General features: G+C 45.9%; 1 protein-coding gene across 4 annotated transcripts in view; it reads left to right on the top strand.

Annotated features, from left to right (window-relative positions):
• Nucleotides 1–16462, top strand: part of Plc21C (Phospholipase C at 21C) — a 571303-nt gene that overhangs the window by 397226 nt on the left and 157615 nt on the right. The gene's annotated exons all lie outside the window — the stretch shown is intronic.

Below are 16462 nucleotides of genomic sequence, written 5' to 3'. Positions count from 1 at the left end.
CCATTAATCTCTCCGTCAACTACAGGAAGACACAGTGACATCCTTGTCTGCTCGAACGTGTTCTTGTTGTCCAAGGCCATGGTTTTCGCCATATCATGTGTATTCTGGGTATTTTGGGCTGATTCTTGCGATGATTGCTGCCCTTCCACTATTTAGGGAAAGCACACCTGCCGCCTTTTCTTGGTTCTGTTGCCTGCAGTCTTCTGTGCGGTGCCCTTATCTCTTGCAGTGCTGACAAATGATATGCGCCTTTGGTGGCTTTCCTCCTACATGACAATCTACTGCATGGTGACCGATGCGGCTGCACAGGAAACATCTAAGTACCTTAGGTACTGCATTTTACCTAATGTGGTTTACATCATCTTCTCTTTTGTGAGTTTCTTCTTTGTTCTTACCTCAATCCTTCAAGCTTTGCGCTTCCAGAAATTGGTCAGCAGATTCAGCAATGTCATCTAGACATTTCAGTGAGCATTCTTTAAGAAAAACATTGAGTTCTGGGCTACAACAAATCAAGGACTGCTCAATCACAATGCGCTCCCTGACTCCTTCATACGTCATTTTTATTTATTATTTATTTATTTATTTGTACATACTGCAGCCCTATCGGGCTATTGCAGGAGTGGGTGTGAAAGGCAGAGAAATGAGAATAGTAAGTAATACAGGCCCAATACAAAAATACAAACAAACACAAACCAAAACTATTCAGTGGCCGCCAAGAATAAGTTTAAAGGAAGAGAACGAGTAGCACCAGGCAAAGAATTCCAGTACTCGATTACACGGGGAAATAAACTGTATTTAAATGTGTCCGTACGGGCGAAATAAGGTGCGATGTTTAGTTGATGGTGACTTCTAGTATTAGACGGTTTCGCAGGAGTTAGGTAGTTATCCGAAGATATACGGCAAGAAGAGTTAATAACGCAATGCAAAAACTTCAATGATTCCGTGCGTCGGCGATCTGAGAGCGGTTCTAAGCCTAGGGATGAAAGCGCTGTATACGGCGAAAAATCCCTATCGTACCTACGGCATATGAAGCGGATCGCTTTCTTTTGGATGGCCTTAATTTGATTAATGTGGCACTGTTTGTGTGGATTCCAGACGGGAGAAGCATAATCGAGTATAGGCCGGATTAGTGACTTATACATGAGTAGTTTAGTATCTCTTGGGGCTGTGGTCAATGTGCGGCGCAGATAGCCTAACTTTTTCAGTGCTTTTGAGCTTATTAAATCAATGTGCTTCGACCAAGACATACTAGGTGTGAAAACAAGACCAAGGTATTTATATTCACTAACGCTCTGAATTGGAGTATTATTAACTTTGTAAGTAAAAGCGGAAGGGGTCGTTTTATTAGTGAAATTCATAACAACGGTTTTACGGACGTTAATTGTCATTTGCCAGGTATCGCACCAAGAGCTAAAATTAGAAAATGATTCTTGAAGCTGTAAATGGTCATCAAAGGAGGAAATTTTATGATACAATACACAGTCATCAGCATACAAACATATATTTGAGGTTATGTGATGAGGCAAATCGTTTATGAAGATCAAGAAAAGCAACGGACCCAGCACAGAACCTTGTGGTACTCCTGAAGGCACCTCTGTCACCCTGGAATTAGCTCTGTTAAAGGACACAAACTGAGATTGATCGGAAAGAAAACTAGAAATCCAGCTGAGAATGTGGCGATTATTAAGGATGGCGTCAAGTTTATACATTAATTTCGAATGAATCACTGTATCAAATGCCTTTGAAAAGTCAATGAAGATTGCGTCAATTTGGTTGCCCGAGTCGAGGTTAATACAGATGTCATGTGTAAATTCACTTAACTGTGTTAATGTGCTGAACCCACGTCTGAAGCCGTGCTGGAAATTAGTAATTTATGTGACTCGAGGTATTCCATGATGTGTTTATAAATAATATGCTCTAACATTTTACAAGAATGAGAGGTTATAGAAATTGGTCGATAATTAGATAAGACGTGTTTGTCACTGGCCTTGAATAAAGGAAGAACTTGAGCCATTTTCCAGGATGAGGGTACTGTAGAGGATGCCAGCGACTTGCGAAATATGACAGTGAGGTAGCGACAGGTCCATAATGAGTACCGTACCAAAAACAAATTCGGAATGCCATCTGGCCCAGCAGACTTCTTAATATCGAGTTTCAATATTAAGTTCAACACACCTTCTTCGGTAATGTTAATGTGATTGATGGGTACGTCACAACGAGCAATGATGTCTGGTTGGATGACGTTGTTGTCGCGAGTGAAAACGGACTTGAAATAGTCATTAAATGCGTTTGAGATATGAAATGGATCATTGGTAGAATCATTGTTAATCACCATAAAAGTAGCCGTCGAATCACGTGGCAAAACAGACGACCAAAATTTACGCGGGTTGGTTTTTAGTAGGCCCTGCAGCTGCACACCGAAGAAGAAATCTTTAGCGCAGTTAATTTTCAGCCTAAGTTCCTCTTTTGCTTCAATGAAACTCGTCATGGCTGCCTGATTGGTAAAGCGCCTCTTACACCTTAGTCTATTTACACGACGTGTCAGATGTAATATATCTCGCGTCATCCAGGGAATTCTCACATTTTTCTTCTTTGTTTTGAAAGGAATAAAACGCTGAATACTTTTTTTAACCAAGCATTCGAAATAAGTTACCAATGCGTTAACATCACAAGTAGTACTCAGTGCAGCAAATTCTTCAAAACTATCAGACAGAGCGTCTATTATTGAAACATCATCAGCGCGATTAAAATCAGGAAATGTAGAGAAAACAAAATTTTGCTTAGTGACCGAGAAATTTAGAGAGACAAGAACGGCCTGGTGATCAGAAATTCCCTCGATGACATCACTTCTGTAACCCTTTGCAACAATGTTAGAACTAACGAAAACCAAGTCGAGCAGAGCACCGCATCGTGTAGGTTTATTGGTAATCTGGACAAGGTCGAATAAAAGAGAAAAAGCAACTAGTTCTCTATTTATGGCAGTCTCTTTCACAAGTGTTGAAGTAGGCCAATGAATGCCGGGGGCATTAAAATCACCCATGCAAATAAGGTTACCCGTAGTCAGCTGCTGCTCGTTAATATAGCGACTAAGAGTTAGAATGTGGTCGACAGAGGAACTTGGTGGACGGTAAACAACACCTATCACGACATGTGCCCTGTCTAGATAAAGTTTACACCAGACGGATTCTATGTCACCTGGTGGTGACAATCGTGAAAACTTGAGATCCGACCGAAAAAGCAGCGCAACGCCGCCACCTTTAGAGTGTCGCCGATCTGCGCGAACCGCAACGTAGCCAGGAGGAGTGAACTCGGAGTCTAGTATGTCATCATGCAGCCAAGTTTCTGTGATACCAACCACATGAGGCGAGTGTGCAGAAGTTAAAGACAAAAAGTCTCCGAACTTGTTAGTTATGCTCCTAGCATTGAGGTTTAAAATTGAAAGGTTACAATTGGAATTACGAGGCAGTCAGTCAGAAGTGGGACGTAGTGACTCAGAAGGCTTAACTGCAGCCGACGAATCGGGCGGTGTGGAACGAGATGTTCTGTTAATGAAGGATTTTGGGTCTCTGATAAGGGCATTAGGCACGCCATCCCAACTGTACCGCACTTTGTCGATAAAAACGTGATCATAGTGTAGCTTGACAACAGATCCCTGTCTTCGAAAAGGTTCTGAGGCATCCCAAATTTTTTTCCGGACTGCACGAACGCCGGCTGAAAAATCCTCAGTGATGTAATATTGCGATCCCTTAAGCTTCGAGACGTTTTCCATCACCGCAGACCTTTCCCGAAAATCCAGCAGCTTAAGAATAACTGGGCGTGGACGCTCTCTGCGCTTTCCGCCAATCCTGTGGCAACGCTCAATGTGTGGAGGCGTAATTTGCAGCATATCAGAAAATATCTGTGCAACCCCATCTAGCAAAGTATTCTCATTTTCATCCGGTTTTTCGGCCAAGCCATGTATAATAATGTTGTTGCGACGGGATCGGTTATCAAGGTCGTCATTTTTGGCAACCAACTGAGCCACAGTTCCAGTTAATGCTTTAACCTCAGAGCGGAGAAGATCGGAAACGTTGGCATCAACCTTCTGACCTGTTGTAGGCGACTCAAGTACTGCCACGCGGTTTTCTAGCGCATCAAAACTCGAGTTAACAGAAGCTTGGAATGACTTGATTTTGGCAAGGTCGTCAGCCATCAGCTTTTGTCGTTCAAGAACCTCAGTAAGCATAGTGACAATGTCAACATTTTCGGTCGAACATGCCGCAGTAGCCGAATGTTGAGTGGTCATTGTAGAGCGCGTAGAGCGTTCAGAAGAACTGTTACTGGAATCATTACTTTTCGATGAATTGCCGAGCTTTTTTGAGGGATCAACTTTGGGGGGACCAGGATTCAACTCCACATCTCCACTCAACAAAAGGCAATTGATACAGTACAAGGCATTCAAGCATAAATCAGCAGCGTCTTGTGGGCAAAGAAACAGCAGCAATGATCGATTGTCAGATTTAAACCATCGCGGATTTTCGAAATAACATACCTGCACAATGAAGAAACAGCGTTTTAAAATCGTGTCGCCGCCGCTGTCACTTTGCCCACTGACGAGCGAAGCTTCCAGCGCCGCTTTTAAACCCTTGAATGGTGACGTCGGGGTATCGCTCCAGATATCGATGGTGTGCGCACGAGTACCAGAGTTCCATGGAACACGCAGGCAGGTTGTTGATTTCCCGAGCATGCCAGGACTATCACGCACAGGCGCGATAGGGCAGTCGGGCGATGCAATGATGAAGGTCTTCTCGTGTAGCTCGTAGAGCGATGAATCAACCGGGAAACATGCGAAGATGATGTCCCATGGCGTACACTCCGGTAAAACAGGCTCGACGACGCATCCAAGGATCTGCACAATGAAGAAACAGCGTTTTAACATCGTGTCGCCGCCGCTGTCACTTTGCCCACAATCTCTGTGCTTGCCATTTCCATCCGTCTACCAAAATAATTTGTCAAATGGCAAGCAAACCGCTTACCAGTCTCTAATTGTTCTGGTTTACAATACCGGAATTTCTCACGGAATCCTTCTGCAGTAGTGCTTTCTTGACTTTGTCGAAGTTTATTGGCTCAGATGCTGGCATTCTTCCGAACACATTCGAGGCTTCTACTACTAAACACAAACTAAGCGCTGTCGCCCACTCAGATCGCTCCCAGCCTTGTCCTAAAGCAATTCTTTCAAAACAATGCACATAAGCTTCGAGGTCATCTTTCTTATCATCAAATGGAGCCATTAACTTTCGTGAACAAATTGTCTTTGTTGTTTGTTCTTTGCGGCTCCATTTACGATGAAACAAACGATCTGTCTGCATCATCTCTTCCAATAGACACATCGGACAAACGCAACTTTAACAACAAAATTTCTTTTTCGGCTTCGCATGCTTCTCGAGCTTCTTTTTGCGCTCAACCAAAAAGGCTAAGCGATTCTTCGCGGCTTAGTCGCAGAGAACTGGTTACCCCCAACAGCTTCTCTTAATCCATGTTCCTGCGAAGTGCGAGACCAAGTATTCGGGAGATGAATCCTGGCAGGCTCGCCAATATTTTATCAAAGTCTCATGGTGGTAAACACGACGCAAGGAACGTTTGAGTTAGGGAAAGCCTTTATGGGGCATGAGCATAAGAAAAATACATATGTCAAGAAAGCACGCGTTACAAACATAATAGCAGAAAAACCTAACACACGATAAACTATCCACAAAGTGAGTTAATTGAGGATGTTGTCTAAAGTCCTTACACACAACATGCTAGGAAGTTCAAAATATTTACATCAAGTCCGTCGACGTAGCCGTGTCTAGTTGTTGCTGCTTCCGATGACACGTCATTGGGCCTGCCGATGCGTCGTGGACTCAACGTCGCTGCGCCCGATATTCGGCCCACGGTTGATCGGGTGAGGGAGTCGGGGCAGAGCGGGGGGACCGAGGCACCTAGATCGCCCGGTCGACTCCTTTCAGCCTGTGGATTGTAGCCGCAGGTAGTCCTGGAAATGGCTCCGTCAGCCTGTAGCTGTGCGGTCTCCGGTGGAGTGCCCGCTCAGCTAGCGAGTCGCAGCTGCGGCAGCTGAAGAGCAGCTTCCACTGGTATCTCCGCACTCCACATGCCCTGTTCGGCCTCCAGCTCCTTCTGCCCTTCATTGTTTCAGAGCATAGCTGGGCCGTTCTCTTCAGCTACGTGTCTCTTTTTCCCGTTGGCCACATAGCTCCGCATGCACTTTTGCCCTTCTTCTTTCATATATTGTATTCTTTATATTCGGGTGCTCTTATTTTCTAACTTCTTTTTTTTCCACTGACTCCTCGTGCTTTCTTGTCCTCTTTTTATGCTCTGCTCTTTCTTCTTCTTCGTTCTTTCTTTATTGGCTCATAACAAATGTGAAACGCACTCGTGGCCTCGATCGATTTTTCTCCGTTGCTGGAGTTGTAAAAAAGCTGCAAATTGATGTTAGTGTCGAAATTAGTTTTTCCCGCTTGCCCAATAATTTAGAAATTTTTGAAAACCTCATCCGTGTTGGAAAATATCAATTGATAATTGTATTTACTTTCCACACACAAGCTGAACAGTCAAAGAGCTACAATGGGCATGCGTTCAGTACGGTATGTGTGCTGCTAAGAAGTAGCCAGGTCAAAAGGCTTTCCCATCGCCTAGGCAACCCCCGTGGAGCTAGTGTGGCTTTCCCTCTCTCTCTCTGTTCATTCCCTTGCTCTGTACCTCCTCCGCATCGCCCTCGTCGCTCTCTCCTGGGCACCTCGTGGAGAGGCGCACTCGCTGCTTCTCATGCCTGGGATTTCTTGGCAACTGCATTATAACCTGTATGTCATATTTCACCGCTCCCACATACATGAAGTTCTATGGGAAGATAAATGGGAGCCAGAAAAGATTGCATTATATCCAGTCCTGCACTATAAGCGGTTGCGTTAAAAGTAATATTTTCAGTGTGAAAACAAGGCTTTCATAAATTTGTGCAACTTAGTCAAATCAAAGTGAGCATTATATGAATTCAGAAAATGGAGCCAGTGGGTGTTACCTTTCACAATAACTAATTACGGTTTCAGGTGATTGCAGTACCAGGTGCCGAGAATAGTAAACGTGATATACCGTATGTACTCGCATATTGATTGCACTTTTTTGTCAGAAAGGTTGACGCAAAATCAGGGGTGCGATCGTTACACGGGTTAAATTTCCTGCGAAAAAAAGAAGTTTTTTTCGCCCCGCCTTTGCTCCGGAACACCAAAAGAAAAATGGCGGCAGGCGGAGCAAGCCGAACGTGCCGAATGCAATTTTTTTTTCTTCTCGTGAGTACATAACGTGCATTGAAACAGTTTCTTCCATATCAGTAATGAATAATATTGTTAATATCAGCAAGTTTGTGGCAATAACATAGCCATGTCTCCAGGGACAAAGACATAGCCATGTCTTTGAGGGGACAGAAATAGATGGGTGCGCTTAGCTGCCAGTGACATAGAAACACATGACCGGCATGCTGCGAAAACTGCGGCATCTGTCTTCACTGCTGTCCTAATACGGCATGTTTCCGCTAAGGGTGTGTGAATATCTTAGCTGTGTTACAAGCGTTGTCGTATGAATAGGGTACACTTTTAATGTATCAGTGTAAATGTGGCTACTATCGTTGCCGCTCGCAATTTGTTGCGTGCCCACGAGTGCAGATGAGAAGAATAGAAAGGCGCCTTTTTTGTTGTTGTTGACCACAACCATTATAAAGCCTACACATAATAAAGGCAAGTTTGGTTGCAGCTTTTTTTTAGTCGTGGATGTGCAGAAAGTGATGAAAGTAACGAAATGAGGCATCTACTTAAGAATGTTTGGTGCGTGCAGACCGCTTAGTTTGTCTTGAAGAGTCGTTCGCTTAGCATTCGACAGATGGTAAGCGTGATCAATATCAGCTAGACTTGGCACACGACATATCGCTGCGGCAAGTTCGGGGTGCGATCATTCCACGGGAAATTTAAAAAAAATCAAATTTTGATGACAAAATTAAGGGGTGCGATCATTACGCGAGTGCGATCATTATGCGAGTAAATATAGTATGCTTCCCATACCAAACTAAAGCTATCACAAGAAAGGCACTGAAATTAAATTTAATTAATAAAGGTCATATTCAAAGACCATATTCACACTATCAATCAAGTGATAGAGAAATGTGCAGAATATAACCAACCGTTATATATAGCTTTCATTGATTACGAGAAAGCGTTTGATTCAGTCGAAACCTCAGCAGTCATGGAGGCATTACGGAATCAGGGTGTAGATGAGCCATATGTAAAGATACTGGAAGATATCTATAGCGGCTCCACAGCCACCGTAGTCCTCCACAAAGAAAGCAACAAAATCCCTATAAAGAAAGGCGTCAGACAGGGAGATACGATATCTCCAATGCTATTCACAGCATGTTTACAGGAGGTATTCAGAGGCCTGGAGTGGGAAGAATTGGGGATAAAAGTTGATGGAGAATACCTTAGCAACTTGCGATTCGCTGATGATATTGCCTTGCTTAGTAACTCAGGAGACCAATTGCAATGCATGCTCACTGACCTGGAGAGGCAAAGCAGAAGGGTGGGTCTGAAAATTAATCTGCAGAAAACTAAAGTAATGTTTAACAGGCTCGGAAGAGAACAGCAGTTTACGATAGGTAGCGAAGCACTGGAAGGGGTAAGGGACTACATCTACTTAGGGCAGGTAGTGACCACGGATCCGGATCATGAGACTGAAATAACCAGAAGAATAAGAATGGGCTGGGGTGCGTTTGGCAGGCATTCTCAAATCATGAACAGCAGGATGCCACTATCCCTCAAAAGGAAAGTGTATAACAGCTGTGTGTTACCAGTACTCACATATGGGGCAGAAACCTGGAGACTTACGAAAAGGGTTCTGCTGAAATTGAGGACGACGCAACGAGCTATGGAAAGAAGAATGATGGGTGTGACATTAAGGGATAAGAAAAGAGCAGATTGGGTGAGGCAACAAACGCGGGTAAACGACATCTTAGTTGAAATCAAGAAAAAGAAATGGGCATGGGCCGGACATGTAATGAGGAGGGAAGATAACCGATGGTCACTAAGGGTTACGGACTGGATTCCAAGGGAAGGGATGCGTAGCAGGGGGCGGCAGAAAGTTAGGTGGGCGGATGACATTAAGACGTTTGCAGGGACAACATGGCCACAATTAGTACATGACCGGGGTAGTTGGAGAAGTATGGGAGAGGCCTTTGCCCTGCAGTGGGCGTAACTAGGCTGATGATGATGATGATGATGAATAAAGGTCAAATTTTCTAAATTGCAAGGTTTGAAAATTTTTGCGATATTTCATATCTTTCGCTTTTCCATCATTCCGCATTTCTTTTTATGTTCTGTTGAACATTGCCGTTACATTCTGAGTAAAATTGTTGGTATTATTTTTAACATATATTTTTACAGGTGCTGCTTATCATTTCTACATGATCGTCTTTTTTTTATTTCTTTTTGGATAAGATGTATGGCTTCATAGGTGTAAATATGTATAGATGTTGCATAGGTGTAGATACGTATGTGCAGAAATGTGAATATATATAAATTTTATGTATGTTCTGATGTGTATATGGATGCATGTATAATATAAATTTGTTTTGTACATATCTAACACATGCTTTGGTGAATGTGCTGCAGCTGGTTGTCAAAGAAAGGGGACAGGAACCTCGTCAAGGTTGTGCAGCTTTTTGTTGCTGCCCTTGCATTTTGTTTTGCTGTAGAAAGGAACTAAAATGTGAAATAAAGTTCAAAGGAAGAAAGTTGTCTGAGCTGTAGTTCGAGATGCTGATGCGCGCCGGGTTGTTGGGGCCTGAACAGTCCCAGACTTGCATTGTCATTTTTGTGGTTTTAGCAAGCTTATGTTTGCGCTCTTCAACATCAGCCTCAGTTAGCAGCTCCTTTGAGTGGGGTATTTTGGGAGGAAGCCTTAATGTGCATGCTTGGCGACAATCGTTGACGCGAGACACCGACATGTTTAGTCAAGCTGTTGGGGCCCAAGACGCGCTTTCTTGTTTTCCTGTTGTGTAGTGTTTTAAGACAGCGATGGGAAACTGAAAAAAAAAATCGAGCTCGTGGGTGACGCTGGAGTACCATGCCGCCAGAGCGAAACATGATGCTCATTTCACGGCGCCTGTAGTAGGGAACGGCGGCACGTTTGGGTTATTGCCTCTTAAAGGTGTGTGGTAGTGTGCTTCCAGCTGGGCTATGCCACACACGTACTGTGAAACAGATTAGTGAATGTGCTTATCAAGATAGGATTGGCAATGACGTGACATCCAACGACCCACAAGAAGGTGTTGCCAGTACCGGAAGAGGAAACCGAGTGCGTGTGGGAATTTTCTCATGGTGCGGGCGGACGAGCACTGCGGGAAAGCTGCTGCGGCAGGCACCTACTGCTCTCGCTTGCGCGTGTCATTCCTGGTTCTCGTGGGATACAGCAGCCGGAAAATGTACCATACGATTGCAGTTTGGTGGCATACTACTATGTATTGAACATGCTTTCTATTGAGTGTGGCCGCTGAAAAGTAATGTTTTCTGGGAGCGTATCAACCAGTAAAAAATAAACATAACTGTATTAGGTCATTTTTTTGTGTTCACGATTGTGAATGTTGGTGCAAGAAAATCGTATGAAATGGGAACATATTGCAACGAGGATATTGGGAGTGTAGAAGATTATATTTACATTATATATACAAAATGAGTCCGCGCAGTTAAATGGCTGACCACCAACAACCAGCAGCAGCCAGCGTCTCCCGATCTTCTTCTTCCTCACTTCATTCATCCTTCCATAACTGGGCCCCCGGGTGGTGAAGCGCCGTCTCGGCGCATGGTAGGCGAAGAACTGCGAAGTATGGCTTCAGCCGTGAAACGTGGATGACGCCAACAGGCGACGAACTTGAAGATGAATTAAACTGTAACGGCGCGATCTTGTAATTGACGTTGTTAACTTGACGTAGGACTTCATAAGGCCCTGTGTAGCAAGAGAGAAGCTTCTGTGAGAGGCCGACCCGACGACATGGTGACCGAAGCAGCACCCAAGCACCTGGGGTGAACTGAACATCGGGATGGCACCGGTCGTAATGCTCTTTTTGCAAATGCTGCGAGGCTAATAAGCGAGATCGGGCGACTTGACGTGCCGTGTGAGCGAAATTGATGACTTCGCGAGCGCACTCAGTAGCAATTTGGGGCACAGAAGGTAGGATGGTGTCAAAGGGCAATGCAGGGTCGCGACCATACAAAAAATAAAGGGGTGAATATCCTGCGGTGTCATGTCGGGACGAGTTATATGTGAATGTCATGTAGGCCAGCGTGGCGTCCCAGTTGTGATGATCGTTGGAAACGTACATCGACAGCATCTCTGTGAGTGTTCGGTTGAGACGTTCCGTAAGACCGTTCGTTTGTGGGCGGTAGGCGGTGGGCAACTTGTGCTCAGTGGCACAAGAGCGGAGGAGGTCATCAACAACTCGAGACAAGAACGAATGGCCGTGGTCTGTAAGTAACTGTCGAGGTGCACCGTGCTGGAAAATGACGTCGTGAAGGAGAAAATCGGCGACGTCTGTTGCGCAACTAGTCAGGAACGCCTTTGTTATCACATAGCGTGTCGCATAATCAGTAGCGACAGCGATCCACTTATTCCCTCTAGTTCTCATTCGAAAAGGGCCAAGCAGGTCAAGGCCTACGCGAAAGAATGGTTCAGAGGGAACTTCAATTGGATGGAGTCGCTCCACGGGTAGCAGGGGAGGTTTCTTCTGGTGCTGACACAATTCGAAAGTTGCGACATAACGACGCACAGAGTGGTAGAGACCCGGCCAGAAGAACCGGCGTCGTACGTCATCGTATGTACGCAAAACTCCACGGTGTCCCGCCATCGGTGCATCGTGAAGTTGTTCGAGAACGACGGATTGCACAAGACGAAGAATGACAAGGAGCATGTCAGGGTCGTCAGGGTTGATATTGCGGTGGTAGAGGATGCTGTCATTCAACATGAACATGCGGCACGTGCTGTCTGTGCTGCCAGATTGCACTCTGGCGATTATGGACTGTAAGAATGCGTCGCGTTGTTGTTCAGTGCGCATGTCGGTCATGTCAGTCAAAGCCATCACGCAGGTCACCGGACCATGCGCAACAGGATCGGGATGATCCATGTGGTGACGCGAGAGGCGGTCACCGTCCTTGTGCAGACATCCAGACTTATAGTTGACAATAAATGAAAATTCCTGTAGCCACAAAGCCCAGCGACCAAGCCGTCCTGTGGGGTCCCGATGGGAAGACAGCCAGCAGAGGCCGTGGTGGTATGTTACGACCGAAAGCGTATGGCCGTGCAAATATGGCTGGAACTTGGTGACAGCCCAAACTAAAGCCAAGCACTCCCGCTCGGTGACGAAGTAATTTCTCTCAGCAGGTGACAACAGGCGGCTGGTGTAAGCTATCATGCACTCGGTACCATTTTGCTGTTGGGCGAGAACAGCTCCGATGCCGTGGCCGTTTGCGTCAGTGTGGAGTTCGGTCGGTGCAGATGGATCAAAGTGGGCAAGTATTGGAGGGGTGGTCAGAAACCCGATGGGAGCGGTGAACATGTGAGCCTGCTCCGGGCCCCATGAGAATGGTGGGTTCTTCTTTAGAAGATCTGTCGTAGGCCGAGCAATGTCAGCGAAGTTTTTGACGCAACGGTGAAAGTAAGAAAACAAGCCGACGAAGCAGCGCACATCAGAAGCAGAATGTGGCACAGGGAAACTGTGTACAGCGCGAACTTTTTCTGGATCTGCTTGGACACCGGATACGGCAACGTGGTGTCCTAACACGGTAATTTGACGGCGCTCGAATTGACATTTCGTGAAGTTGAGTTGAAGGCCGGCTTTTCGAAAGATCGCAAGAATTGCAGCGAGTCGGGTAAAGTGGCTGCCGAACGTGGGAAAAAAAACAATAATGTCGTCAAGGTAACAAAGACAGATGGTCCAGTTGCAACCTCGCAGAAGAGAGTCCGTCATACATTCAAATGTCGCACGAGCATTGCATAGGCCAAACGGCATGACTTTGAACTGATATAAGCTATCCAGCGTGATGAATGCTGTCTTCCCCCAGTCCATTTCATCTACTGAAATCTGCCAGTAGCCAGATTGAAGATCCATGGACGAGAAGTATTTAGCGCCGTGCAAGCAGTCCAAGGCGTCATCGATGCATGGTAGTGGGTAGACGTCTTTTCGCTTGATCTTGTTTAAGTGGTGATAATCAACGCAAAAATGCCAGGTACCATAATTATTTTTCACAAGGATGATAGGCGAAGTCCAAGGGCTGGCTGATGGCTCGATGACCCCTTTGTGGAGCATTTTGTCCACTTCTGATTGGATGACTCGAAGTTCAGCATGCGATACCCAATAGGGACGCCGACAAATAGGGTTCGTGTCTCCATTGTTTATACGGTGGTGAACGACAGATGTTTGGCCTAAAGGCCTGTCGCCGAAATCAGAGATGTCACTGTACGATTCAAGCAGGTGACATATGTCCAAGGCCTGTGCAGAGGTGAGGTCAGGTGCAATCATTTTCGCGAAGTCATCTGTTAAGGAACCAGAGCTGTAAGTTGCAATTGGCGCTAATAAGCCATATCGGCATTCAGACCCTCAATGTCAAATTCGGAACCACTAGAAATGCTGGCCAAGAACATGCCCGCTGGAATCACTTGAGGGCACAGGCTGAAATTCAGAAGTGGTAGAACGACATCATTGTTAGTAACCATGACCAACGTATACGGAACAGCAACTTTCTGGTTCAAAAGCACGCTGATGATGGGGCGAAGCACATATTCACCGTCAGGTACCTGTGGCTGCACGGTCAAAGTGACGTAAGTAACTGCCTCGAGTGACAGACGCACATCGTGAAGCAAGCACTACAAGTGCGTAGAGGCAGTTCCAACTGAAGAACACCGGTCGTGCCGTCGATGAGAGCAGAATGAGTGAATAAAAAGTCCAATCCAAGGATAACGTCTTGAGGGCAGTTGTCAATCACAGCAAGGAGAACAGAAGTAGGGTGGCCAGCTATAATGAAGCGCGCAGTACATATTCCAAGAACAACCAGCATGCCACCGTCAGCCACAGGAAGCACTCGGGCAGCTGCTGGGGTGTGGACCTTTTTTAAACGTCTATGTAGGCTAGCACTCATCACAAATATGTGGACTCCAGTGGCGACGAGTGCGTGGACAGGTACACCGTCAATTTTAATGTCTATTACACTTCTCCTTGTGGGCACAGACAGAGGATTTTCTGCGGTAGTAGACAATGCAGCACCACTTTCGAGGGTTGCGTTTCTTAAATGTCTGGAAGGGTGCAGCCAAAAGCCACAGGGGACGAAAGGCGATGTAGCTGCGGTGAACGGGAAGACGGGTGACTGTGTTTGTGGTGAACGAGACTGGTGTCCGCGCGGCAATGGTGAGCGGCTGTACCACGTGTTCCTAGCAGAGTTGTCGGCACTGTTAGACTCGGCGGTGGACGAAACATTGCAGCCATTTGCATCAAACCGGCTCGTGTTGGTCGGCGTGCGAGGTGTTGAGGGCCACGAGTTTCGACAGTATCGGGCAACATGACCAATGCGACAACAGGTGAAACATATTGGCTGGTCGTCCGCAGTTCTCCACTCAGTCGGGTTGCGATAACGCAGAGAGAAGCGTCAGGGTGGAGTGAAAATAGTGGAAGGGCGTTCGTTAGCTCTGGGATGGGCGACAGCACACACAGAATGTAAACAAGTTCCTGGCGAACAATGGCTTGTATGAGAGGAACTGAAAATGTGGTAGCATCAGGGCTACGCGAACAGAAAGCTGCGGGCGCCATAGCATCCAGTTCACATCTAACGATTCGCACCACGTCCTCTGATGACGACGCATGCTGCTGTGCAGGTTGATCTTCACACGTCGACGTTACGGCAGTATTGGGAAGTCTGGCTAAGGGTTGCAAGATGCATTGGCTTTTGGCCTGCTCAAATTGTCGGCACTTTTTAATGATTGCATCAACTGTAGAGCAGCTTTTGCACATGAGCAGATAAGACGCATCGTCAGCAATAGCCCGACCTTCTTGGCTTCTGTCATGTCATGAATGGCCTTACGACAAAGTGCCAGCACGTCCTGGATATTTGAGACGTAGGACTCCATGGGGGATTGGGTACAGGAGGCCAGTTCCTTTGCGGCAGTTTTATGGCTGGCTGGTTTGCCAAACAACTCTGTCAATTTCTCTTTGCATTGGTCCCAGCTGGTTAGCTCCTCTTCGTGGCTTTCGTACTGCACCTTTGCCATGCCTCTTAGGTAGAACAACAGGTCAGCTAGCATAAGCGTAGGGTCCCATCTGTTGATTCCACTCACACGTTCGCACATGGCCACCCACTCTTCATTGTCGGTGCCATCGGTCCCGCAGAAAGTTCCAGGATCCTTGGGTTGCACAACGACAACCGAAGGTGAAAGCGGCGTAGCATGCGACGGTGATGTAGGAGGCGGCAACGACGTTGATCACGAGTGCTCACAGTCATTCATGGTGCAGACGGTGATGCGACGTCCACAGCAGAGCTCCGTTTCCACTCATGGTACCCCACACCTCCACCAACATGTTATGGGAATGTTGGGAGTGTAGAAGATTACATTTACAATATATATACAAAATGAGTATGAGTTGAGCTGCCTTTGCCCACAAAATTCACCAGAACACGTGACCTCCAACTCTGGTCACGGGGGAAGGTAGTGCACACCAGAGGCGGTAGCCTTCAAAAAGCCTCACAGAATGAGCCCAGCGTTCGACGTAGTTTCTTTTTCTGTTCTTCCAGCGCTACTGCCTTCCAAGGTGATGAGGTAGCCTTAGTGTTGCAAGGGCAGGAAATGAGGGGTCTTGCTTCATGCTTTTTTCATTGTCTGAACAGCACAGTGGTGACTGTGCTGTATTGCGTGAGAAAAAAGTGCCATGTGAAATAATGGAGAGTGCTGTATAATGTATCGGAATGCGTAAATCAGTTGTCTATATTGCTGCAAGCAAATGAAGTCGCTTGCTCGATCTCATGCAATCTCTCGCACGTCTGCCTGGCACCTAGCAAAGTGACTGCTTTTAATATTTTCGTGATTCTTTTTTGTTCTTGCTCCTCTTTAACCTTTTTTCTTCCACTGTTCTTTGCCTTTCCACGTTTTTTGTCTAGTATATTGCCAACTTGAAGTGCATGGCTGAAAAAGATAAAGCAATGAGTTTTTGGCATTGACAAACTAAATATGAGAGGTGCAAAATAAAATTATCTTGGCGTAATTTTAATCATGGGTAGGGGTACCCTCATAAAGCAGTGTATTGTAACAGTGTGGTAGGGAGGCCCTAATAAGATAGTCGTATCTGCCTTTATCCCAGAGAGTGTGTGTCTAAATAAAAAATAAATAAGTAACATTTATCATTAAT

Source organism: Dermacentor variabilis, chromosome 7 (assembly GCF_050947875.1).
Source record: "Dermacentor variabilis isolate Ectoservices chromosome 7, ASM5094787v1, whole genome shotgun sequence".
In the NCBI taxonomy this organism is placed as follows: Eukaryota; Metazoa; Arthropoda; class Arachnida; order Ixodida; family Ixodidae; genus Dermacentor; species Dermacentor variabilis.
The sequence above is the reverse complement of the archived record's forward strand: the minus strand, read 5'-3'. Positions and strand labels throughout refer to the sequence as shown.